The sequence below is a fragment of the Rousettus aegyptiacus genome, unplaced genomic scaffold (assembly GCF_014176215.1).
Source record: "Rousettus aegyptiacus isolate mRouAeg1 unplaced genomic scaffold, mRouAeg1.p scaffold_m13_p_8, whole genome shotgun sequence".
Classification (NCBI taxonomy): Eukaryota; Metazoa; Chordata; class Mammalia; order Chiroptera; family Pteropodidae; genus Rousettus; species Rousettus aegyptiacus.
The window spans coordinates 52,829,842-52,856,242 of record NW_023416311.1 but is presented as its reverse complement, the minus strand read 5'-3'; the positions used below and the strand labels follow the sequence as shown (position 1 = coordinate 52,856,242).

The 26,401-nt window shown below is 34.4% G+C and overlaps 1 long non-coding RNA gene across 1 annotated transcript in view; it reads left to right on the top strand.

The window, feature by feature from the left end:
* LOC107498888 overlaps positions 1–9,566 on the top strand; it is a 40,693-nt gene extending 31,127 nt beyond the window's left edge. Inside the window, exon 3 of the long non-coding RNA XR_001594147.2 lies at positions 9,484–9,566. This is a non-coding gene — a long non-coding RNA (uncharacterized LOC107498888). The remainder of the gene's footprint in view (positions 1–9,483) is intronic.
* The last annotated feature ends 16,835 nt before the right edge of the window (positions 9,567–26,401 follow it).

The following is a 26,401-nucleotide window of genomic DNA, read 5'->3' as shown; positions in this document are numbered from 1 at the left end:
TCTACTATAAAATAAATGATGCACTTGATTTTGATCATCTGAGTTCTTTATATATATGAGGCTTACATTGTGTTAAAAAGCTTATCAGCATGATAGTGCCAAGGCACTTCAGTTTCAGGAACAGCACCCCTGATCAGATAGCCGTTTGGCTCCTTTCTTTCATTTACTTCTTACCTGTGGTATAAAAGTAACTCTATGTCACAGACACTGTCTGGTGAACAAGAAAAACCTGACTTCACAACCTTATGTTCTACTAGAGAAGATTAATAAACAAAAAGCCAACAGTAAACAGAAAACAATGACAAGTTATAAAATATATTATGGAATAAACAAACAAGAAACTAGGGTAAAAAATAAAGCTGTGAGGGACAGGGGAGTTTCTACTTTGCACAGCTTGATTAAGAAAGGCCTTCTAGAGCATGTGACATTCGAGTGAAACCTAAAGAATGAAAAGAAGACAGCAATGTGAAGAAAGAGAGGAAGAGATTTCAGACCGGAGACCCAGCATGTGCAAAGAGTCTGCACAGGGAAAGAGCTTGGCATCACTGGGGAAGTGTACAAGGTCTAATGTTTCTGAAGTACAGCAAGTAGAAGAAAGACAAAAGAGAAAATTAAAAATAGTCAGAGGCCTGAATCAGAGCCTAGAAAGCCATGGTAAGAAACTTGGAATGTATTCTAGTAACATGGGAAGCTATTGGAGGGTTTTAAGTAACAGAAGCCATTTGCACATTTTTAAATGTTTAGGTAGAGTAAAAACCACTTATTAAAAGCTCTTGTACTCCTACACCAAAATTCAGAGGACAAAGTTTGTCCTCACTGCCATGCCCCCCTTCTCCTGGTTGTAAGCCCTGTTCCCTTACAATGAACCTGGTTCTACAAACCTGTCTGGAGTTCCTACCAATCTGTATGCCCAACAGAACACTCCCTACCCTCAATACCATTCTCCCACAGGCCATTGAGAAAAAGCTGTTCTCTCTGCTTGTTACTTCTGGGTTACAGCCATCTCTATCTTTCCTCTTCACTTCTATCATTCTTCATAGCATTCAGCACAATGTATACTGTTTTCTTGCTTTGTTTTCACTTATTTACTCTGTTTCCACTACTAGACTAGAAGCCCCATAAGGGCAGGAACCATGACTGACTTGGGCATCATTTTATCCTCAGTCCTCTGCAAAGTGCCTGGCTGTGTTCAGTAAATGAAAGAATTTATGAATCTTGGCTTCAGCTACGAGAACATTAACAGCAATTTTGGGTTATGTTGAAAACAATGACAATTGTCACTGCTCAGCCCTGAGATAAGGATAGATTTTTAATTTTCTATTGTACACCAAACTCATACAGAGACACAGAAACTGTCCATGAGTTTTCAACAGTAGACCAGTCTTTCTTCCTCTGTTCTAAGTTTCCAGATCCTTTGTCTTTCCTGGTATGGGTAGAGACTATTAATCAGTAGTCTCAAAATCTCCCAAGAATCTCTGCAATGCAAACATGGTTGCTATTTCAAAAACAATTATTGATGGGAATTTGGAAAGAGGAATTAGAAAAAAGAAATGATCTTTTTAAACAAAACATGGAAGGCAGATGGCGAGGATAATAGCAAAACAAACAAACAAACAGACAAAAACCACATGAATTTAAATTCCCATTCTATTCAAATGAAGTAATCATCCTTTTCTAAATCAATATTTTCTTATCTTCCTCAGAAGTAAAACAACTAAGAAGGACAAGTAAGAAAGCACTTCTCTCCAAAGCACCTAACTTCTTAGGCTTTCAGGGTACAATAAGAAAAATAAAACAAGTTAAGGCCCAATAGTCACTTCATAATTTTCAACCAATCGTTAAGTATCACTGATTTTTGCCTTTAATTAAATGAAAATAATTAAAATTTCACAGATTTAGCTATTTCACCAAACAAGTTTACATTTTAATTGATTTTGTAATGAAAAGGTAAAATGCACATGTATTTTTTGCATGTTAACTAGATTTAAATAAGTCTTAAAAATACCTATTCTCTGGTCATATACTTTCTGTACACAATCATTATTCAACAAATATGACATAGTAAATAAAGAAATGGTTTAACATGTCACAATATAAAACTAAAAACTTAAATATTTTCAGGTAAATCAGAACATTTTATAAATATATATTGTTAATATATTCTTTAAATTAGTAGGACTTGTTCAATAGGTGAATCCACAAATTAGAGAACACAAGTATGCTTACTCCCACAAATATTTTGGAAATGTTTTTTGTTAATTTTTATAATAATCATTTCATACCATGTTAACCAAAAATGTAGAAATAATTTATACATGCAAATAAACTAAGTTTATCTACATGAAATGAAGCAACATTTTCCATAGTACAGTTTAAAGAAGGTGAGCCATTTCATATTCAAGTATATCTGTTCAGAAGGTATAATGAGCAAAAACTTATTTAAATGACATCAAGTTATCATCTTAGGAAACTTAAGTAATTTAAGTATATTTGTCTTTGCACCTTCCTCCTTGGGTCTTTTACTCGTGGAAGATTTTCAAATCATGTTTGTTTTAAAATTCATCCCTGTTATGAACTAAGATATGAGGGAGAAACAAACAGGTCAAGGTACAGAGGTATTAGTAAGTCTGGATCAGGTTCAGCACCAAATAGCAATTAGCTGCAGCTCACGAATTCTGAGATATAAAAAGTGCCTTAAAGTATCAGTTAAAGCTTGACATGGAAGGACTTCTTAAAATTACATGAAGCATGGGACCTAAGAGAAAGCTTTCTGTTTTGATTTAATAGGAAAAACCTGACAGTAAAATGTCCACAAGCCCTTCCACAAGCTGTTTTGAAGTACTTTGGCTTGTTGGTAATCATTTCATTTAGACAATATTAACTGCTGATTTGGTCTGGGAAAACATCTCCTATAGACGTCGCTTTGCATGGCGAAAAACTGAGTCGAAGCACAAGGGGTAAAGAGTCAACTTCAGAGTGCTGTGGTCTTTTCTATGCAATAATGGACATACTCAATAATAAGCCATGAGGAATATTGTGATTAGTTATTTTCTTTTTTAAGGATATTTATCTTGAAATACTCTCAAACTTACAGAAATGTTCAAATAATTACTAAAAACTTTTTTCAGAAACCATTGAAGAGTAAATTGTTGATCTGATGCCCGTTTACCCTCAGACACTTTCTCAGGTAGTTACCACAAACGAGAACATTTTTCTGCTAGACAATCACAACATAACCATCAAACTCAGGAAATTGACACTAACATATTACAAATCATCCACATGTCCTATTCATGTTTTGCCAATTGTCTCAATAATATCTTTTATATTAAAAGAATCACATATTACATTTACTTATCATGTCTTTTTAATGTCTTTCACTCTGGCCTGTACCTCAGTCTCACTTTGACTTTCATATCTTGACATTTTTAAGATTACAAGCTAGTTATTGTATAAAAGTTCCTTCAACTGGGATTTTTTGAAGTTTTGTCCTCATAATGAGATTCAGATTATGCATATTTGGCAGGAATATCACCAAAATGATGCTATAACTTTTTCTCTATATGGTTAGTATTATTTTAAACTACGTAAAAATTCCATTTCTCATAATGTTTTTAATGTATTCATCTATTTATATCAAAAAAGACTCATGAATTCCAATTTTATTAAATAGTTTACAATCCATTCTTATCATTATTTATATTGATGTTCGATTTCCAAATTTAGTTACTGGAGTCCCTTTCATCTAGATCTTACATCCTTCTGACATGTCCCTATTATTTTTTGAGTACTTTCTTACTTCATGTCACAAGATTTTTCAACGCCATCTTGTAATCCCCCATCCAAGACCTGGAATCCGTCATCGATTGATTTTTTTTCAGTGGAAAACGACGTTAGGAAATCAAGATCTGGGCTTTAGATGTGCCACTGTCATTGAGAATTGCTGAACACAAACTCTCCTCATGGGCAAAGCTAGAGAATACATGGTTGTGTGTGTATGTGTCTGTGTGTGTGCATTCATATATATTTATGTTTATTTTTATATCTATCTACATACTGTAAACCATATACTTATACCAACATGAGGTTTTTTACACTAATTGCGATCTAATACCATGAGGTTCATTTTAATTTTCTCTTTTTGTGTTTGTAACTGTCCCTCTGACAGTGAAATTTTTAATTCATATTATTCTTAATATACTTTTTTAATCATCCCCCCCCCCCCATAATTAACTAGTTGCTCATAATCACCACCTCATTCTCTCTTTTATGGGAAGGGAACCCTTCTCACACCTTTGGATTCCACTATCTACTCTGAGCTGCCCCCTTGTAAGGATGCCCTTAGAGTGGTTAACCTCAAACACCATGCTAAGCTGACCACATGGCTACATGCCCACCTCACTAAGCTCAGGGTCTGACTCCTATACCATGTAGATGTCCTCACACTTCTCAGAGTCCCACACCTTGCTCAAGGCTACAATGATACCACTCTCAGCCCTCTCTAGTGTCCTCTCAGGCCTCCTTCCCCTCCCCACTTCCAGATACCTACCTTTCTCTGGCCCTAAATGACTTTCATACCAAACAGTTTAAGAGGAAAAAGAAGAGAAGAACAGGAAGGAAAAGGGGGAGAGGCAGAGCCACTGTTGTTTTTTAAAAATTATTTTCCTTGGGGGGACAAAAGTCACTTGTGCGGTGAGAATATCTGTGGCAGATTTGATGACAGAAAGTTTAATTCTACTTACAGAATAAACAGTTATTTTACCCTAACTCAGAACTTTGTATCTAGGAGTTACACAATATTATTTGAGGTCATTCATTTTTTATCAAATTACTTGTTAAATTGAATATTTCCTAGGAAGATAGATTTAATAATGCAAGGAGGACTCTTTTTATCTACTTACACTAGGATCATTAAGATAATATAGTCATACACATAAAATGCAGTGGAAAAACCGAAGAAATTATTTGGAGACTTTAAGACAGAAAACATTTCAAATTTGCAAGATACTAACAAAAGGAAGGATTATTTCTCCCTAAGTAGCCAGATAATTGCTTTAATTCTCATAATATAAATTGTTCTTTACTTCTGGCATGTCTTCTTGCTCTATTAAAAGCAATTATCCCTTAATACACGCTCTGACAATTTGTAGTACAAATATTTTCTACCAGTCCAAAATTATGGCCACTTAAGAATTCTAAAAACCAGTTATTAAAGAAAGAGAAAGTAATATTGTAGATGCATTGCCTCTAAGAGCAGTCCACACGTTTAACTCCAGGATGGAGAACACAAATCATTCTGATGGTTTCTTTTGACTGAGAATGAAAAGTACAAGAATTTATGGAAGTTGTTGGCCAGTCATGTAGCGATGTTTTCACAGTCAGCTATAATAATGGCCTGTTAGCATCTGATTTTCAGCCAGAACAAATACATCCCTTTCCAAAAAAAATCAATACACACAAATATTTCTCATTATGTAAAGTCTTTTTTCCAAGAAAATATCATCATCCTATTGGGATAATTCAGTCTCTATGAGAATCTTCATGATGATGAGCAGATCTTTTGTGGACAGTTCACCCTAATTTTTTCTATGTCTTATTACACCTAGTTCAATCTGATTGTTAAGAGAAAATGGTACCAGAAAAGAGAGTAAGTAAAGAGAGGAATAAGAGAGGAAAATAATAATACACATTAATGTCATCTATCATGTGAAATTGTGCTATAATAGTGAAAGATGTATTAATTTATAACTTCTCAGTGCTCATTCACTAAAAGATCCAAAGAAACAAACGATGTTTTCTCAACTCTTTAATCTTGACAATTAGAAAATCTTTTCTGATTTTTGAAAACTTAGTTTTCATCAATCACTTTTAATATTTAAATGAGTGTGAGAGAAAATTGTTGTTTACTAAGCAGAGTCAATTATTCTGCATTTTTTTTTAGTACATACTACAGTCCTGCCATTTATGTAGTCTCCTTGTAATTCTTCTTACCTTTGAGTTCACTCTGAAGATAATCCTCTTCCTTTCTCTTCCTTCAATCCCATTAAAGTAAAAGAAATATATTGAAAGGCTCAAAGAGAGCCCTTCGATTTGCTAACTCACATTTCTGAAGTTCATGTATTTCATACCATTCATACCACTGAGGTTTTTTTACCTCCACTTTAAAATGTGAAACTGAAGTGATTTACTTTCTAACTTGAGAGATTAAACAGCCTCTGCAGGAGAATTAGCTTTTTTCAAATAATGAGAAATAACTTCATGTTTTCAATCTCAGTTATTTTTCCCAAATCATCCATGGCTTCTCTTTCTCATCTTCCAAACCTAATCAGTTACCAGGTTCAGGCCAATATCTGTTCTAAATATCTCTTGAATCTGTTCCATTATCTCTGTTCTCTCTTAGAGTATTTTAGTGTTGGCTCTCATTATCTCTCACTTGACTAGGCTTTCTCCATTTCATCCTTTATACTACTACCAGAGCAATCTTTTAAAATCACAGATCTAGTTATGACAATTCTCTAAAAACCATAGTGTCTCTATAACAAAGCATCACCTGTGTGTCTATGGATATAAAATGATTTTTTTAAAAACTAATTACATTAAATTAATCACAGTCTGCTATAGCCAAAAGGTATGTATCCTCTGTTGTGTTCACAAATTACATATAATAAAGCCACTTTAATTATTGTTTTGGATGAATGATTAGACTAGGTAGACCCCATCTGGAAATTATGGGAAAAATATCAGGGCCCAGAATGAACAGAGCAGATAAGCTGATTCCCTACTGAAATTAAGCACTATCCACTCTCTGTACACACAGAGTTTATTCAAATCTCAGTGCCTCTATTCATACTGCACTTTATGCCAAAAAAATTTTACCCACTAAAAAAGGCCCCTCTCAAAAATCATATTATCTCTGACTCCTTTCTAAACTATAAAGTCTAGTTTCTTTTTTTTTTTTTCACTTCCCTATCTTCCCATTGCCCTTTGCATACTTTCTGTAGGATTTGTCACAATGCACTATAAATACTGGTTTATTAGATTAGGAGGATTTGGGGGAATATTCTGGATATTAGCAGTTACTAGATCTTAAGGTAAATAAATTTTGGTTCTTTGTTTCCTACTGATAAACAAGACTTTCTCTTCCAAAAAGGATTTCTTCCATGTTGAGAGTGGTTAGATTTTTAGAAAAGAAACAATCCAAAGAAAGTATGAAATTTACCCAAAAAAGCTGATGGGTAAAATGTGAAATTAACAGCAGAAGGGAAGCAAAAAATAAGTCTATGAACATTTTAAAAACATGTCCTAAAGAACTCTTTTATTTAAAAAAAAAAATGTGAAGGGGAACAGAATTTGTCACTCAAAATATGCCTCTTTGGCATAAGAATTATTTTAGGCTTATTATTTATAAGAAACAGTAGAAAAAGGAGAAATTCTAAAAAACTAATAGAAGTTACCCTTTTGTCAGAGCAATTTACATTTGTAAGGAAAATCTCCATTCGTATGAGTGTCTCCTTCTCTGTTCTAGGAAGAAGGGAATAACTCTAAATCTCTTTAGAAAAACTATTATCAATAGAGAAGGCAACATTTAAATCTGCCCATACTCTACCGTGCTTTGCCTGTAACCCCGCATAACTGCAACTCTCCTCCCACAACAGCTTTTGTCTTTAATTTAAAATGATATTTAAGGCGATAACTTGGGCCACTCAGAAGAATTACTCAGTTGCCTGGATGTCTCCCCTGTAATACAAATGTCTATGTTATTAAACTTCTGTTTGTTTTTCTCCTGTTAATCTGTCTTTTATTACAGGGAGTTCTCACCCAAGAACCTAGAAGAATACAAGGAGAATTATTTTTTCCTTCCCCACACTGGTATACTTTCACATCCTCTGGGTACCCTCTCTTACTACAGTCACACCTGTGGTAACTGGTGTGACTAGCTTTGTCCACAGCATCTGAGAGCACTTGCCCTTGGATCATATGCATCTTAATCATCTCTCTTCCTGCCTTGGGCTTCTCTGATGCTGTGGCATGAGGCAGTTAGAGGAATCTGTTCTGTACTTAGATTTGTTCAACCTCAAAATGCAAGGGACTTAGACCCATAGGACTACCCTTGAACTATTGAAAATTGGGAGCTGATGGATAAGTGTATCCCCATTTAATCTTCCGGTAAACTATTCTCAGATATGTTTCAAAAGGCTCCTCAAAAGGTCCCATGAGTTTGAGTACCTTTGCCCATCTTGATAAAGGATCCTGGTCTTGGCATTTCTATGTTCACTACTCACCTCCACTGTCCCCCACACCTGATGCCTAAGTTTATATTCCCAAATAAACAACTCACACCCAAGCTTTGTCTCAGGCACTGTTTCAAGGAACCCCAGACTAACCCTAGACTAAGATGTAAATCAAAACTGCCATTACCGTCTATTTAGAAATGAACATAAATAAGAATACTATATATCAAAAGTGCTGGGAGATGGCCAAAAAGATGTGTGGCAACAAGGAAAAATGAAAATAAATGAACTAAGCTTTGATTTCGAAAAACTAAAAGTACCAAAAAAAAGAGATTAATAAAAATAAAATCAGAAATTTATAAAAGAGAAAACAAAAAAAGTAAACACAACTTAAAAAGTCCTAATTCGGTAGCAAAAAGTAACAATCTAAAACTAGCTCTTTGAAAAAAATCAATAAACTAAACTTCTAACAAGTGTAATTAAATCTGACCGAGTTCATTAAAGCTGAAAAAAAAGAATTAACCATTTCTAACACATTCATTCTTCTAGGAAAAGAAAGACAAAGTATACATGTCCCACAATACCATGGGGAATCAAAAGGATGCTGATAGTGAAAAGATGTACATGTTACTTATGCCCTTTTTATTATCAAAAACCTGAAAAAAGTAAAAATATCTAAATATGTATTTTTAAGCATATCTTTCATCTTTATGTTAAATATGTCTGAAAATTGCTGCCTGGAAAAATTTTACTTTTAAGTTTTAAGTATACGTGATAAATTATGTTTAATTCTCCTTGCCCTTAGTAAGATAGAATGTTTCTTTTCTACTTCAGCAAATGGCACTAAGAGTGGGAGAAAGCAAAAATTACTAACTCTTGACCATGTCTATACCAAGTGAAAGAAAAACTGAACAAAAGCAAACAAATGAAACAAAACAAAAACAAATGACTTTCAGTCAGATGGTATTTCTCATTCTCACTGAGATATCAGAATCCAAGAAATCAGTCATAAACAAGAAGAAAATGTCATTTTAAGTTAATTAATAGTTAGTGAACATTCAGTTGGCACTGTGGTAGAGTAAATTTCATATACACTTATATAGCAAAAGCTCTAAATTAAGATAGATCTGGAGTTAAAATATGCCTTCCACTTGCTACTATGTGACAGTGGTCAAGTTTATTAATTTCCCATGGTCTCAATTTCTTCATTATAAAATAGGAATAATAATAAGGTGTTCTAATTCCTTTGTAGATAATACCGATAAATATTGGGAAAAAAAATACAAAGGACAACTACTTGAAGGTTTTAGAGATTTGGAAGCAAAATGAAAATTTACTATAAGGTAAGTTTCCAATTTTTATTGTTTCACATGGAAAATCCAAGGGAATCAACAAAACAACTATTAGAACTAGTAAGCGAGTTTATCACAGTCACAAGATACAAGGTTAGTATACAAAAATCGTGTCTTTTTTATATATCATCAGCAGACAATTAGAACATAAGATCAAAAGTTTCTATTTACAATATTTAAAAACAAAACATTTAAGAATAAATTTAACAAAAAAAATTTATTTCAGCAGAAGATTTCTACACTGAAAACTATAAATTTCTAAGAGAAATTAAAATCTAAACAAATATAGAATTAAACTAGCTCATGGCTCAAAAGACTCAATATTGTTGATATCAATTCTTCCTTAAATTAATGTATAGATTCTATGTCATCCCAATCAAATATCCAGGCAGATTTTTGTAAAAATTGTCAAGCTGTTTTAAAAATGTATATGGAAATACAAAGGACCTAAAATAGCCAAAGTCACTAAATAAATAAATAAATAAATAAATAAATAAATAAATAAATAAATGTGTAGGACTCACTCATTCTATCTGATTTCAAAGTTTTCCATAAAACTACAATAATCAAGACAGTGCAGTATTGGTAAAAGAGTAGACATACATTAATGGAACAGAATAGAGCTCAGAAATAGACTCATGTGGTCAACTGATTTTTTGACAAGAGTACCAGGGCAATTCAATGGCAAAAGGAAACTCCTTTCAACAAAATGGGGCTAGAACAACTGTATATATGGGGAAAAAACATCAATTTTTACCTCACGCCATACCAAAAATTAATCAGAAATAAATCGTAGACTTAAATCCAAAACTATAAAACTCCTGGGAAAAATCATAAGGGAAAGTTTTTATAACCGTGGAGAAGGCAAATATATCTTAAATAAGACACAAAAACAATTGATAAAAGAAAAAATCGTTAAAATTGGACTTCAACAAAATTAAAAAGTTTTGATCTTTGAAAACTACTGTTAAAAGAATAAAAGTTCAAGTCACAGAGACTAAAAGAAAATATTGTAATACATCTATATGACGAAGGATTTATATCCAGAACATATAAAGAACTATTACAACTGTATAAAAAGATAAATAGCCTCATAAAAACCTAGCAAAAGCCAAATATTTTGAAACAACAAACAAATGACCATCGACAGGAGAATGGGTAAATAAAATATGACATATCCATACACATTAAAAATTTAATTAATTAACTCTTGATACACACGACCAAATGGAAAAGAATCTCAGAATCATGTCGAGTGAAAGAAGCCACACACATACAGCATGATTTCTATATATATATAAATTTATATTCAGTTCTAGAAAATGTAACCAATGTATAGTGACAGAAAGTGGAGAAGTAATATGTCGGGTTAGGGACAGAGGAGAAAAAACTGTGAAAGGGGCACAAGGACACTTTTACAGGTAAGGAAATTGTTCTATATCTTGATTATGGTTGTGGCTTCACAAGGATATGTATATTTCAAAACTCATCAAATACATTCATTTTATTGCACTTAAATTATGCTTCACTAAAATTGATTCTTAAAAATAAATAAATAAAATTAAATTGGGATAAATAGTACCTATTTCATGGAGTTTTTCTGAGTAAATATGAGATAATACACTTATAATGACTAGCATATAATAATTATTTAATGTTTGCTATTATTATTATCATTTTTATTGATATGACTTCGACTAACCAATAAGTATTTTGTATGTAATGAGAAGCTGAATAAGTTCCCACGTCTGTTCTTGATGATGATACTGATTTGCATATTAAGTGAGCCTTCTTACAATTTCGTATTTAGTTTCAAAAAAAGGTTATGCGCTAAAATGACATCAGAAGTTGTTTCTTCTGCTTTAGGTTGTAAATGGATTAATGCTCCAATCAAAAGACATAAAGGAGGCTGAATGAATAAGAAAACAAGACCCACACATATGCTGCCTGTAAGACACTCTCTTCAGATCTAAAGACACAGTTGCAGAAAAGTGAATGAAAAGAAGTTTCATTTTGTTGTTTTTCCATCCTTTTTTTCCCCCTACGGGTAGATAATTTATGAGTACTAGTCTCTTTGCCTTCAAAGAAAAATACAACGAGATCCTTTTCTGGCGTTTTTAGATTGCTATTGCTTGCTTTAAAAGAAGGCAAAATAGAGCCAGAGATGCTCCCAGATTTTAATCAAGAATAAAAGTAGAAAGTGCTCTATATTTTACGTTATATCTTCTCTAAGCTTTCTTATACCCGGTTAGTTAATAGATCAAGAACACAGATACTGCGCGTCAGAATGATCTTGATATACTTCTTCCACTTCAAAGCTTAAGTAATCAGGAGATATGATAGAGATGCCACCAGAACCATACAAGCAAAACTGAGTTGTAAAACTCTTGAACATTACAGCCATGCCCTGGAAAATTAAAGCTTAAAAGGGTTAAGAACTAGTTTATTAATTCAGGAATAATACTTTTTTAAAAATATTTTTTATTTTTCAGTTACAGTGACATACAATATTATATTAGTTTCAGATGTATGACATAGTGATTAGACATTTATATGACTTACAAAGTGATCACCCTGATAAATCTAGTACTTATCTGACACCAAATATCATTATTACAATATTATTATCTGTATTTCCTATGCTATACCTTACATCTCCATGACTATTTTTTAACTACCAATTTGTACTTCTTAATCCCTTCCTCTTTTTCACCCATCCCCCCAAGTCCTCTCCCATCCAGTAAACATCAAAATGTTCTCTGTATTTATGAATTTGTTTCTGTTTGGTTTGTTCATTTATTTTGTTTTATAGATTCCACATATAAGTGAAATCATATGCAATTTGTCTTTCTCTATCTGACTTATTTCACTTAGCATAATACCCTCTAGGTCCATCCATGTTGTTTCAGATAGCAGAACTTCATTTTTTTAAATCGATGAGTAATATTACATTGTGTATATGTATCAATTCTTCTTTATCCCTTTATCTATTGATGGACACCTAGGTTACTTCCATATCTTGGCTGTTGTTGATAATGCTGCAATGAACATATGGATGCATATGTCTTTTTGAAGTAGTGTTTTGGGTTTCTGCAGATTAATATCCAGAAGTGAAATTACTGGGTCCTTCTTTGTCTTTTGTTATAACCTTTGTTTTAGAGTTCATGTTGTCTGGATAAGTACTGTTTACCCACTTTTTGTGTTTTTTTGTTTGTTTTTGGTTTCCATTTTCATGACATACCATTTTCCAACCCTTTACCTGTGTCTTTTGATCTGAAGTGAGTGTCATAAGCAGCATATGTGTGGGTCTTGTTTTCTTATCCATTCAGCCACCCTATGTCTTTCAATTGGAGCATTTAATCCAATTACATTTAAAGTGGTTGTTAATAGATGGATAGTTATTGCCCTTTTATTTTTCATATTTTTGATTTTTTATCCTTCTTCTTAAAGAAGTTCCTTTAACATTTATTGTAATACTGGTCTGGTGGGATGAACTCCTTTAACTTTTTCTTGTCTGGAAAGCTCTTTATCTGTCCTTCGATTATAAATAATAGGTTTGCAGCTTAGAGTAATCTTGATTGTAGGTCCTTACTTTTCATCACTTTGAGTATTTCATGCCAGTTCCTTCTGGCCTGCAAAGTTTCTGTCAAAATCAGCAGACAGTCTTATAGGAGCTCCTTTATAGGTAATTAACTGCTTTTCTCTAGCTGCTTTTAAGATTATCTCTTTGTCTTTAACCTTTGGCATTTAACTATGATGTGTCTTGGTGTGGGTCTCTTTAGGTTCATCTTGTTTGGGATTCTCTGTGCTTCTTGGGCTTTATGTTTATTTCCTTCTCCAGATTAGGAACGTTTTCTAATATATTTCTTCAAATAGGTTTTCAATTTCTTGCTTTCTCTCTTCTCCTTCTGGTATCCCTAAGATGCAAATGTTGGTATCCTCAGTGTTTTCACAGAGGCCCCTTAAACTATCTTTTTTTGGAGGGAGGGGATTCTTTTTTTTGTTGCCGTTCTGATGGGGTATTTTCTGCTACTTTATCTTCCAAATTGCTGATTTAAAACTCTGCTTCATTTAATCTACTGTTGATCCTCTCTAATATATTACTGATTTTAGTTATTGTATTCTTCATTTCTGACTGGTTCATTTTTCTATGTTCTATCTCCATTTTTATGTTTCCTATCTCTTCACTGAAGTTCTCACTGAGTTTATCTCCTCCTCCCCTAATTTACTGAGCATCCATATAAACAGTGTTTTGAACTCTATATCTGGTAGATTGCTTGTTTCCATTTTGTTTTGTTTTCTAGAGCTTTGTTATGTTCTTTTATTTGAGATATATTTCTTTGTCTCCTAATTTTGTCTACCTCCCTGTTTTTTTCTGTGTATTAAGTAGAGCTGCTATGTCTACTGGTCTTGGTAGAGTAGCCTTATATCGTAGGTGTCCTGTGGGGACTAGGGTGCGGTCTCTCTAGTCATCTGATCTAGATGCTCCAGAGATGTCCCTTGTATTGGGTCGAGTGTGCCCTTCTGTTGTAGTTGAGCTTTGATTGCTGTTGGCATGTCAATGGGAGGGGACGACCCTCAGGCTGATTGGTTATGAGAAATGACTACTGTGGAGGAGCTGTTGTGGGGGAGCTAACCCTAGGGAGCAGGATTTGCTTTAGCAGGGCTCTGCTGCCTGCTGAGTCTGCCCTTTGGGTGTGTCCTTTGCAGATGTTGTTCGGGTGATGCACTTGTGTGGTCCAAAGCTGGCCACTAGGTATGTTGGTTCTAGGACCTCTCAGGAGGGGCTCTGGTGCAGGCTAAGATCAGCTGCTGCCTGTGCTTTGCCCAGGGCCACTTGGTATGAGCTACAAAGGCTACAAAGTTATCTGCACATGGTTGCCATTTGTGCTAGGCTTGGAGGTTCCTGAGAGAAGCCAAGTTGTAAACTGAGGCCAGTTGCTGCTAGTGCCGGACTTGGGGCTGTTTAGCAAGAGGTATGGGGCTTGTTGAGACCAGATACTGTTTGTTTGGGTTCTTTGTCCATAGCATGAGCCAAGACAGACCATTTGTATGAAAAAGCCACTGGAAGTGGCTTGGGTGGGCCTGCAAGTTGGATGGGGCGGGGTCTCAGGGAATCACCAGGACAGGATGTGCCGGTGTTAGCGAAGTTGATGGAGACTCAGACACAGTGCCTGCAGGCTGGTTTGTGGGAAAGGCTCAACAAAGGAACAAAGGCTTCTGCCAGCACTTCTGTCTGGGAGAAAGCTGCCCCTCCAGTCCTCATTCTGAAACCAGACAATTCAGTTCCTCCCTATATGTCCCTGGTGCCTCTCAAGCTGCAGCTTCAGACTGGAGCTCAGAGTGAATGAGTCTGTCAGCAAGCAAGTCTGTGTGAAGGCCCTTTAACAGGAACATCTGGGACTCCAGCAGCCCTCCATCTCACTTGGCCACAATCTCTGCTGGGTTTTACAGCCAGAAGTTATGGGGTTTTCTCTTCCCAGTAGTGGCACCCTGAGTTAGGGAGTCTGGTGTGGAGCTGGAACCCCTCACTCCTCAAAGGGAACCTCTGTAACCAAGATATCCCTCCTGATTTTTAATCGCCACACATAGGTGTGGGACCAGCCCGTTTCACATCTCCACCCCTCCTATTAGTCTCGGGGTCCTTATTTGTAGAACTTCTATTCAGCTGGACTTGAGGTGACTCTCAATGATGGTTGTTCTATTGTTTAGTTGTAATTTTAATGTGGTTTTGGGGGGAGCTGAACACAGCGTTTACCTGCTCTGTCATCTTGATTGGAAGCCCAGAACAACACATTTTGTAGATGCTTGTACAAGATGGAAGGATTATTTGTTGTTGTTTTCTTCTTTTATTTGGTGTTATGTAGATTTTAAGTTCATATATTTGCTTCTATGCTTGAATTATTCAAATGTTATAGGCTTTCAGAGTTATGGCTCCTTAAATATTCCTGGAAAAAAAGAAAAATTTTAAATAAAGACCCAAAAAGAGCCATAGCTAGTGTCTGTCCTAATGAATAAAAAATCCAGAAGAATACTCAAGACAGTTTCTACAGTTTTCCTAGGTCAGTTTGCAAAGCATCAAATATAAAGTACAGGATCAGAGATGCTTCGAAATAGACAAAAGATTTGAACTTAAGACTTGTGGGAACAACATTTTAAAACTGTGCTTAAATACAATATACTTGAGTAAGCATATGCTTAAAGTTTATTTGTGTGCAGCTAAACGTGTATTACAAGGATACCTGTGGCAGACTGAGTTGGCAAAGGATTAGAAAGGGAAAAAGAAGAACATCTAGAATCTGGAGAAAGTAAAAAGAAATTTTTGGACTGCCTTCTAGTTCTCATTGATTTTTCTCTTGCCTGGGCATTTCTTTCAGAGTAAGATATTGTTTTGGGGCGTCCTGTTGACATAATAAGAGTGCAAGCGAGCCCTGTGCCTTCCTTTAGTGCGTGATTAATCTGTGCATGTTTTGAAGACTTTCGGTCTATGATCCATCTAAAGCATTTTACATCTAATGTATGAGGACCTATAAAAACAAAGAAATATTGCAGTCCTGAGTTAGCATTACCAGGGCCATTGGTGGATTCCAGAGTTGATGTCTTTGCTCAGAGTCAGGAAAACATTCCTGGATGTGATAGTCATTAGGCTGTGGACTCTCCTGAAAGGGAGATCTGAGAAACATTGCCAGCTGAGTCATTTAAAACCACACTGGAACTGGCCCTGGGGAATACTAGGCAGTCAGAAGAAAAGCTGGATAACCCCAATCAAACGGGCTTTTTCTTCTCTGATCCCTATATTCTTTTTTTCCTCTTACTAATAAACTCAAGACTATGAACAACTACAGAGAAACCTGTATGATTTGCAATCCAGAGGTCCGACTTTCTATTTATATAATGAAATTCAGTATTGCTTCTCTTCTTCAGAAGTCCCTTGTTTGTTTTAGGACCAAAAGCTTTTACCCAAAATTGGAACTAATGGACTGAAATTATTTCTAACTATCTAAACAACTGTTTGAAATCTAGGCAACATAATCATCATAGATATCTGCTAACTCTGATTACACAGAATAAAGTCAAAAAAATAGCAAAATAAATCTGGATGTCACCACCATGTAGGAATACTACAGTACTTAACTCATAGAACATGCCTCAGCTTTTTCCATGATCGCTTCAATTATTTTAGGCTTAATTCTAGCAGTCTATTGTGATATTGTGATATAATGAGAAATATATGTTTGTACTTCATCCTCCATCGTGGCACAGAGCTTCTAAAAACCTTGGAACTGTCTGAGTGATATGGGTGAGAGGAGCATCTTTTGTTACTCATAAGTCCTTTTAAATCATAACTTAAGTTTATGCTAATGAGGTGATTCTTTGTGAGCCCCAGCATAACTTTAAGATGAGAACTGGTAGCAGGAGGAACCAACCATGTGATTAGAGGATCGGAAGGTTCAGCCCTATATCTCCAATCTCCAGGAAAGCAGGAGGAGCTAGAGACTAGTTAATCATCAATAGCCAATGACTTAACCAACCATGCCTATGTAATGGAACCTCCATAAAAACCTTAAACAACAGGTGTTCTGAAAGCTTCCAGGTTGATAAACACACTGAGGTGCTGGAAGGGTGATGTATGCAAAGAACATGAAGTTTCCAGGCCCTTTCCCCAAGACATTGCCTTACATCTCTTCATTTGGCTGTTCTTGAGTTGTATCTTTATAATAAGCCAGCAAATGTAAAAAAAAAGTTTTTTTCCTGATTTCTGTGAGCCTTTCAAGCAAATTATTGAACCTGGGGGTGGGGGTCATGGGAACCCCCGATTTATATCTGGCCAGTCAGATACACAGTGGCCTGGACTTACAATTGGTGTCTGAAGTGGGGACAGTCCTGTGGAACTGAGCCCTTAATTCGTGGGACTGCACTTCCATCCTGTAGTTAGTGTCAGAGTTCAATTGAAGACATCCATTTGGTATTTGGAGAATTGGAAAATTTGTTGGTATGGGAAAAAAGCCACAGTCATTTAGCGGCAGAAATGTTTTGTGTAAGAAACAGATTATGATATCTACTAAACCGTGTCTTAGGACCCTCAGTAATTATTAGAAGCAACAACAATGGGGACAGGAAAAAAGATTCACAGAGGCAGGCACACATACAACAGAGAGAAGTGACCCGTTACAGATTGAGGTGGGACAGGTATTAGAAACATCAAGAACTTCAAAAGCTTATGGTCTTCTCATTGTATTTAAATGTCTAATATAATTAGGGGCAAAAAAAAAAAAAATCTGCATGACACAAGAATCCTGAAGAGTCTCCTGGAATATGGTATAGCACTGTGATTAAGTACACAAATTCTGAAACACACAGCCTGAGTCTGAATTCTGGTAGGTACCACCTGGTACCTTACCTGTGCCTCAGGTCTCTGTTGAGTAACAGTAGTATCTGCTTCATAGGATTTATTGGCGTAGTTACCTAACTTAATATATGTAACGTGCTTAGTACCTTGTAAGCACTATGTAAAGGTTAGCTAGAATAATTATGTGTGTACATATAAACTAAAGAGTCTGGATCATAACAATAATTATACCATAACTTTACAGAGAGTTTCAGAAGATCCTTGAGAGGTAGGCAGGACAGACATCATTATCACACCTTTCCCCTTATTTTACAGATTAAAGAAAGCATAGTTCACACCTTAATTAGCATCTTGTCCAAATTATGAAATCAAAGTAAAATTGTTTCTAATCCATTTTAAGAGATATCTATTTTTAAAAAGTAATTGAACTAAGAGATTTTTGTTACTGTTGCTCAGAGGAATAAGGAGGACATATCTAGGAAAACAGTTACATGTAATCTTGTCTCCTAGTGATGCCAGGTAAAAGAGGTGGCTTATGTAGAACCCATATATACTATATACTTTATTCTTGATTATGTCATTTTGTCTTCTGAAGTTAAAAAAAAGCTTCCCACTTTCCTATCACCATCATGAGCCAAAAATTCAAATGAAATTCTGAACTTAAAGTTACCCCAAAGTGGGAGCAATTAATAATTGATCATTGGTTTGATTATTTAAATAAAATACTTACAGAAAAATGGGAAAAGCCAAGTATCTGTACTAGAACTTACCTTCTAGTCTCTATTCAAATTAATCATTCTAAATTACATGATTTTAAATTATACAATTTATAAATCTAAATTGTATAAATTTGTAACAAAGTTGTCATCATTGCTAACTATTAGCTGTCACACAAGAATTCTAAACACAATTTTACTGGACAAGGCTTTAGATAAGCTGGCTTCTAATCTAATGGTTAAGTGCATGTACTAGAAGTTGAGTTCAAGTTCTAAGTATGTCATTGCTTAGCTGTGTGACTTTTAGTTAAATTCTTAAACTCCCTACGCCTCAGTTGCTCCATTTTATTATTGAGGAAGCTTTGAAGCCCTCAGGCATTTCAGAGCTAGGGCGTAGTGGGTATAGTAAAACGTGGGTAATAATAATTGCTAACATTTATTGAGAACTATCCATTTTCCAAGCATTGTGTAAACGCTGTACCCACATTTTATCCTTTAACCTTCAGAATAATCTATGAATAGGATCATTATTATCCTCATTTTATCGGTAAGGAATTTAAAATTGGAAGAGGTTAAATTTCCCAGAGCACGTTGCTAGCAATTGCAAATGCTGTGATAATAGAACAGTTCTTAGCAATTTAATAAGCTTCCAAATAATGTTAGTTATTATTAAGCTTATTAGTATTATTAGACTTATTAGTATTATTGGGCCACAACATACTATCCATGTTACTCTAGACAAGTAACATAGTATTTCTGTTACTGAAATGATTATTCAAATTTCAATAAAATCTGAATAATAATAATAATAATGTCTGCCCTGTATATTGCAGTCTTACGGTCATGATTGAATTAGAAATATGTGAAGTGCTTTATAAACTCAAGAATATGTAGTGGCCACCTTATTTTAATGTTTTTCGAAGCAGTTTACATTCTCAGATCAAAAGCATTCAGTACTCAAAACATAATTAAAGAAAAAAAAGCAAAATAAAAATTTTGATCTCTTAACCCAAGGAAACCAACATGGTATGTGGATAATAAAATCACGGATTTAAAGAAAGCTTTAAGCAGCTCAGAGGGAAGCAAGAAATTAGGTCATAATTTATAAAACACTATTCTCTATTTTGATAGTTTTATCAATATGATTACATTTGCTATTGCTTCCTGCAGCTCCTTATAATGTCTGACCATTGATAGCATCTTCTTGATTTCTAACGCTGTTGTAGGCTTATTGTTTAAAGATAAATAGATAAATAGATACATGGTAGATAATAGAGAGATTGAGAAAGATCTTTTCTATCATTTAAATTGGAACTTTCTTAGGGTAACAAATACGTAGCTCAGTCTACAATTTTCTATCAAAAATTTACTACATAAATTTTGCCATTTCCATAACAGTCATTAAGTATGCTTATATAACTAAAATATCACAATTTAAGTATACTACTTAAAATCATAACTACAACTACCAAAAAATGAAAAAGCAAACATCTAACACAATTCATGAGTGAAATAGGAAAAGGAGGTAGTAAACAGTGAGTTATTCTGGATTCTTCATCTTTTGTAATAAAAAAATCAAACGATCTTGTCCAAAATTAAAAATCAAGAAATTAAAGCATATCATATACGTTCTGACTTCTGCTACCAAAAGAATCAAAACCAGGAATCGATATTTGTAGCCTCTAAGAAATAAAAACCTGGGTTGAGGGGTAAGTAGCAGCATCGGAAATGAGAATTTTTCCTCCTTATATTTATTCTATACTATTTGAATTTTTCAAACTTTTTAGTAGAATAAAAATAGTTTATTGAAGCCATGAATCCTTTTGGTGGCTTCTTTTACCTTCAGGTTAAAGTTTAAACTTCTTGGAATGTCTGTTAGGCTCTTCATGTTCTGGTCTCTACTTCTATGTACATATATATTCAGAATTCTACAACACAATACTTAACACATTCAGTGCCTTCCAATAATTTCTGTTCCATTCTATTTTACTTTTTAAATGTCAATCTTGACTTTGTTTTCATTGGACATTTATTTCATGAATCACTAACTCACCAATTTCAGTTTGATAAGCACTGCCTGGCACATTCTGATTCCTTGATTTACATTCTGATCACTTGCTTACTGGGTAAGTCACTTTCAGCCTCTAAATCTCATTTCAAACGTCACCTCCTCTTAGAAGCCTTCCATGACCAAGAGTCAGATGGAATAAGCTGCTTCTCCTCTACGGTCTTCCTCTGCGCTCATTATTATGGAATTTTATGTGTTATAACAATGTTCTCAACTGTCTCTTCCCCTAAGCTCTAATTTCTCGAACACTGCCTCATTCAATGTTAAACATCCAATTCCTGGCATATAGCATGTGTTCATTGCATGTATTATTTTAATATTGAGTAAATGAATCTATCTGTCACTTCGAAAATAGGCCAGTTTACTAAGGGATCAATTTGCCAAATGGCAAATTCATCTAAATCAAAAATTTACCAGACATGTTTTAAAGAACATTTTAAAAATGTATTCAATGCCTATAAACATGTTTTCTTATTATTATTTTCAAGTAGTTGTCACTGAATTGATTATTTAGTGAATTGGCTTGTAAAAGATTAGCTTTTCACAAACTGGCTTTAGGAAAATTATTTTATTAGTGAATTGATCTAGATCTCATAACTTTTCTTATTTAAAAAATGTAACAGTGATATTTTTTTTCTTCCCCAAGAATATTGTACCTGGTGAAATAATTTATATAAAAATTGGTTAGAGGTGCTTGGAAGTTTCTATATATTTCTAAGAAAATGTTATTACCTATCTTTATTTATATGGCTAGCATGAACAAGAGGAATTCTGCCTGAATCAGCTATGTGCTACTCAGAAAACAATTTCTGCCTACTTCAGCCTCAGACTCATTATGCTTAGTTGATACAAAAGCATTTATATCAACTTGTCTCATAGCTACTCTATGTGAAATCTAATGAAAAACAGACCTATCTTAGTCTGCTCATGCTGTTATAACAAAATACTATAGACTGAGTAGCTTAGAAAACAGTACCATTTTATTTCTCACAGTTCTGTAACCTGGCAAGTCCAAAATAAAGATGCTGGCAGGTTCAGTGTCTGGTGAGAAGCCACGCATGGCCAGAAGAACAAGGACATTCTCTGGAGTCTCTTTTATAATTATACTGATCCCATTCAGGAGGGCCCTGCTCTTCATTACCTAATCACCTCTAAAACCTTCACCTTCAAATACCATCACATCGAAGGTGTGGATTTCCACACATGAATTTGGGGAACACACAACATTCCATCTATAGCAGATCCCAAAGTAGGAATATATTGACTGTTGGGCATTGAATATGCCATCTTACTGACCAACTGAAACAAGCACTCTCTTTCACAGCTATCTTTTAGTGTTATTCATCGCTTATTCATAGAAAATGGTTTTAGAAATAACTAATTATTTTTTTTAAATCCAAAATAAATCTAAGGAATTTAGCACAGAGCTCAATAAAAATTAATTATTATTGTTGTTGTCATTATTACTCAGTTGTTAATTGTGGTTTAATCTAAAATTTTGAAGTGATGTACGATTAAAGCTTAAATCAGCCATATCCTCTGTAACATTTCACAATAAAATAGAGTACAAAAACATGACTCCACAGTTCACAAATCCATAGTAGCTCAAAGAAATGTATGACCCTACAGAACACTGGATTTTTTTTCTTCCCTGTAATCTTCAATTACTTCTGTGTGATATTAATCTAACTATACTTTATTGCCTAAAAAAAATTAAAAGATTAGAAGTTGAATACTGTCTTTAGTTAGCAGAAGACATTTACAATACCTCCAAGGTAATTCGAAAATTCTTAACCGACTTTCTTCACCCTCTGATGTTAACAGACATTTATGCTAAAATCTGTGTAGTAGTACTGCTGTCCACAAAGTGGTACCACTTTTCCACATTTCCTGAATAAGTACAATCTAGTAATAACGGGAAGAAAGCAGAGATATTGCCCCTTTTCCCCAAACTCCTACACAAAATACTGCAAAGTTTCTATTAAGCCCGCCAAAGCAAACAAGACAAATTGGGGAACAGTATACCACAATCCCTCTGAAGGAGATGTGTATTTTCTTTATAGTAAAACTATTAATTTCCACAGTGTATCTGACATACACAAAAGGTAAGATAGTTATGCAATTGTCAGTTCTGTGCCGGGTGTAGTTCAGAGATAGATAAATTCTGAATACTCACAAACTTTTTCTGACATATTTAAACTGATATTCACACTCTAGCAATAAAGCCATTTGGAAGATTTTTCTTACTAAATTCAACTCTCTGTTTCAACAGCAAACTTTTTTCCTGCTTGATAGTTATCTTTTTTCACGTGAACATATTTCTACTGGGTGTTTTTATACAATCCCCCCTTGTATGTTTGTTATGGCAAAAATCATGTCTGATCTCCCAGATCCTCTCTCACTAATGTGTTATCTGTATATGCTAAGAAAATCTTGCTGATTGACTGAATAAACACAATGCAGTTAAAGGTATTTCTTAATAACTATTCTAATGAGGTAGACTTTCCTGCAGCTTTAAGAAGCAATAATACCTGCCTAATGTTTTTAGAATAGTCATCTGCCTGCCTTTTTTGATCTGAGTATGTCATCTCTGAACACAACAGAGAAATGTGCTCTTTAGATAACCTTGGGAGGTGGCTTAGAAGGGAAGAGTGGCTGAGAGAAACAGAGTCTAAAAATCTCAAGTATCTTAATATGTTTAAAGAAGCCATGTTCCAAAAGCTCAGGCTGAGAAGCGAAAAAAATAATAGATATTTTTTCAACTATAACCGCATTCAGCGAAAGGGTATATCCAAAACCACCCAGTTTATGGTCCTCATGAAAAGAAGTGTGAGAATCAGATGACTCAGCAGATTTTGAGTGCTTATTTCCTTAGGAGGATGTCAAGTGTTAAGTGAGGTTTGACTGCTTTTCCAGGTGCCCAGGACATCTTTGTAAACACAGGAGTTAGAGATGAATACAACTCATTTGTTTATGACATAACTTTTTCACATGTGCCTGGACCAAAGGAGCTCAGAAAAGTATGAGCAATTTCCAACATAATTTATGGAGAGGCTTATCCTCTCAAACTGAGACCACAAACATTTAAGGTGGGTGCAGTCCGAGGCAGTAGGAGAAGCAATTTCCAAGCTGAAGAAATGAATGTGAGACATTCTAGGAAGGTCTACTGAAAAGGTAGTATGCTCGATTAAGGCTAAAAAGCCCCATTTTGGAAGAAGAAATCTTTATTTTTTTTCTTTTATTCCAATTACCTTTAACAACTGGGCCTATAACAATAAAAAATTAATATTTGTATATAATATGAGAGAGAATAAATAATATAACACAGACTTGAGAAAGGTAATTAGGAGAAACAGAGAAATGGATTAGGATGAAAATAGCTTTTTTTGTCTCCAGTGGAATGTTTTCGAAACTAAAAATCTTTAGGGACTATCCTTCTTAAGAATGGCCCTTGGATGAGCTAACATGGCCTTTAATCTAAAACAGTCATCTACTTTCCCAAGCACAACCCAAGAGTAAAAGTTGAATGTGTTTCCTTATTACTGTTATTTGTGAATAGGACAACATTTGTTTTCCAAAAATTTTTGAAGGCAGATCCTCTTTTTATCATAAATGACACCAACAGCCATCAATTTATTTCACACGATGAATATCCAATGGAAATAACTTTTTAAAATAATTTTTTATTGTGGTAAAATATAAATAACATAAAATTTAGTATTTTAACCATTTTAAGTATGTAGTTCTAGTGCATTAAGTACATTCACATTGCCGTGTATCCATCTCTACCATGTATCTCCACAACTTTTTCTTTTGCTTTTTGTGTCCAGCCTTATTGAGATATAACTGACATATAACATTGGGTAAGTTTAAGTTGTACATGTAGATTTGATATACTTTATATTGCAAAATAATTACCACCATACATTAGCTAACACCTCCATCATGTAACATAATTACTATTCTTTCTGGTAATGAGAATATTTAAGTTTTATTCTTTTAACTTTCAAGTATATGACATAATATAAGTAACTATAATCACTGTGCTCCACATTTGAGCTATAGAACTTATTCTTCTATGACTAGAAGTCTGTATACTTTGACCAACATATGCCAAATTCCCCCACACCCTCCATCCTCTGGCAACCACGACTCTACTCTCTTTCTATGAGATTAGCTTTTTTAGACTCTACATGTGATTTGTCTTTCTCTATCTTATTTATTTCACTTAGCATAATGCCCTCAAGTTTTGTCCATGTTGTCGCAAATGTCAGGACTCACTCAAAGGAAATAACTTTCAATTGGCATAAATTGATAATGAATTAACTATAGCTGTTTAATTGTGAACAGTGCCATGATATTCCGAGCAATTTACTTTTATGGAGTTTTGATGATCAAAACATTTAAAATATTTTATAAAATACAAAAAAAATCTGAAGAGTATTATATCATTTGTTTAATTAGCAAAGCTTGTTGGAAAAAATTAACACAAATTCCAAATTAAAAATAAACATAAATTTGAATGAAAATTTCATAAATATGTTGTTCTCATCAAGCATTAAAATCTTTTTTTAACTTATAAAATAAACAAATTTTAAGGATCGTAAACTCTATGAACATTTCTCCAAAGCCCACATAAAAATTAATGGAAAGAGCCACTCATCTGCATATAATAAAGGCTATGTAAACTGTCTTAAGGCAATTTAATTTTGCTCACTTACTATGCCAACTCGAGAGGCCAATACAATGCAACCACGTTTCCATCTCCACCCGCCTTGCCAGAAGGGCACTGCCGAGGGACAAAACCAAGTTAATGAGGAGTGGGAGAAGACATCAAAGACCAGCTAAGTCCCAGAGACGCAGCTGAAAAACCATTCTAAGAGGTTGCCAGATGCAATAGCCACATCCCAGGTACGCTAAAGCAACAAATCATGATTCACTGGGTTCCTGATAATTTTTTAATGTATTCTTTAGAGGACTAAAAGGTAATTTCAAAGTCTAAGGAGACAATCCAGTAGCGATCCCTGCTTCTGTGTTAGGCGAATTGGTCTTCTTTGTCAACCTGCTTTTGACAATGAATGGAATCGAGCTGGTGAAGGACTAATCAAAACTTGATGGGTATGGGACCCTCTTGAAATAAACTCCTCCCCTGGGTTTTTAAAGCATCAGCTCTGCAGATGAGACCTGCAGTCAATCAGATGTGTGATTGCATCATGTAAACGACACCCGCTGGACTTGCCGTATTTGCTCTTATGAAATTCCTGTCAGTTTTGAAACGTAAATAATTCAAGCAAATGGCTTTGGACACCAGAGACTTCCAATTATTATTGTGTCACCAATTCACCACCATTTGTTTTGGTCACCAGGGTATTTCTTTAAAAAACTGACACTTTCAGACTCAGAATTAAGTTCCATGTTAAAGCAGTTTTCTTTCCCTTCTAGTTCTTCCAAACTAGATTTATCTGTATTTTGAAAGAAGAAATGGAAATTTATCATTTAGAATGCCTTTTGTGTCTTTTTGATTCCTCTACAAAAGTTCAAATATAATAGAGTTGGGAATTAAATAGTACAAGCAATTACCTCAGGAAAATGGAGCAAAGCTCTTTCTGTATTTTTAAAAGAACCATAAAATTCCCAGAATACAATTAACACATTTATAAATTCAAGAGGGAGAATTACGATGC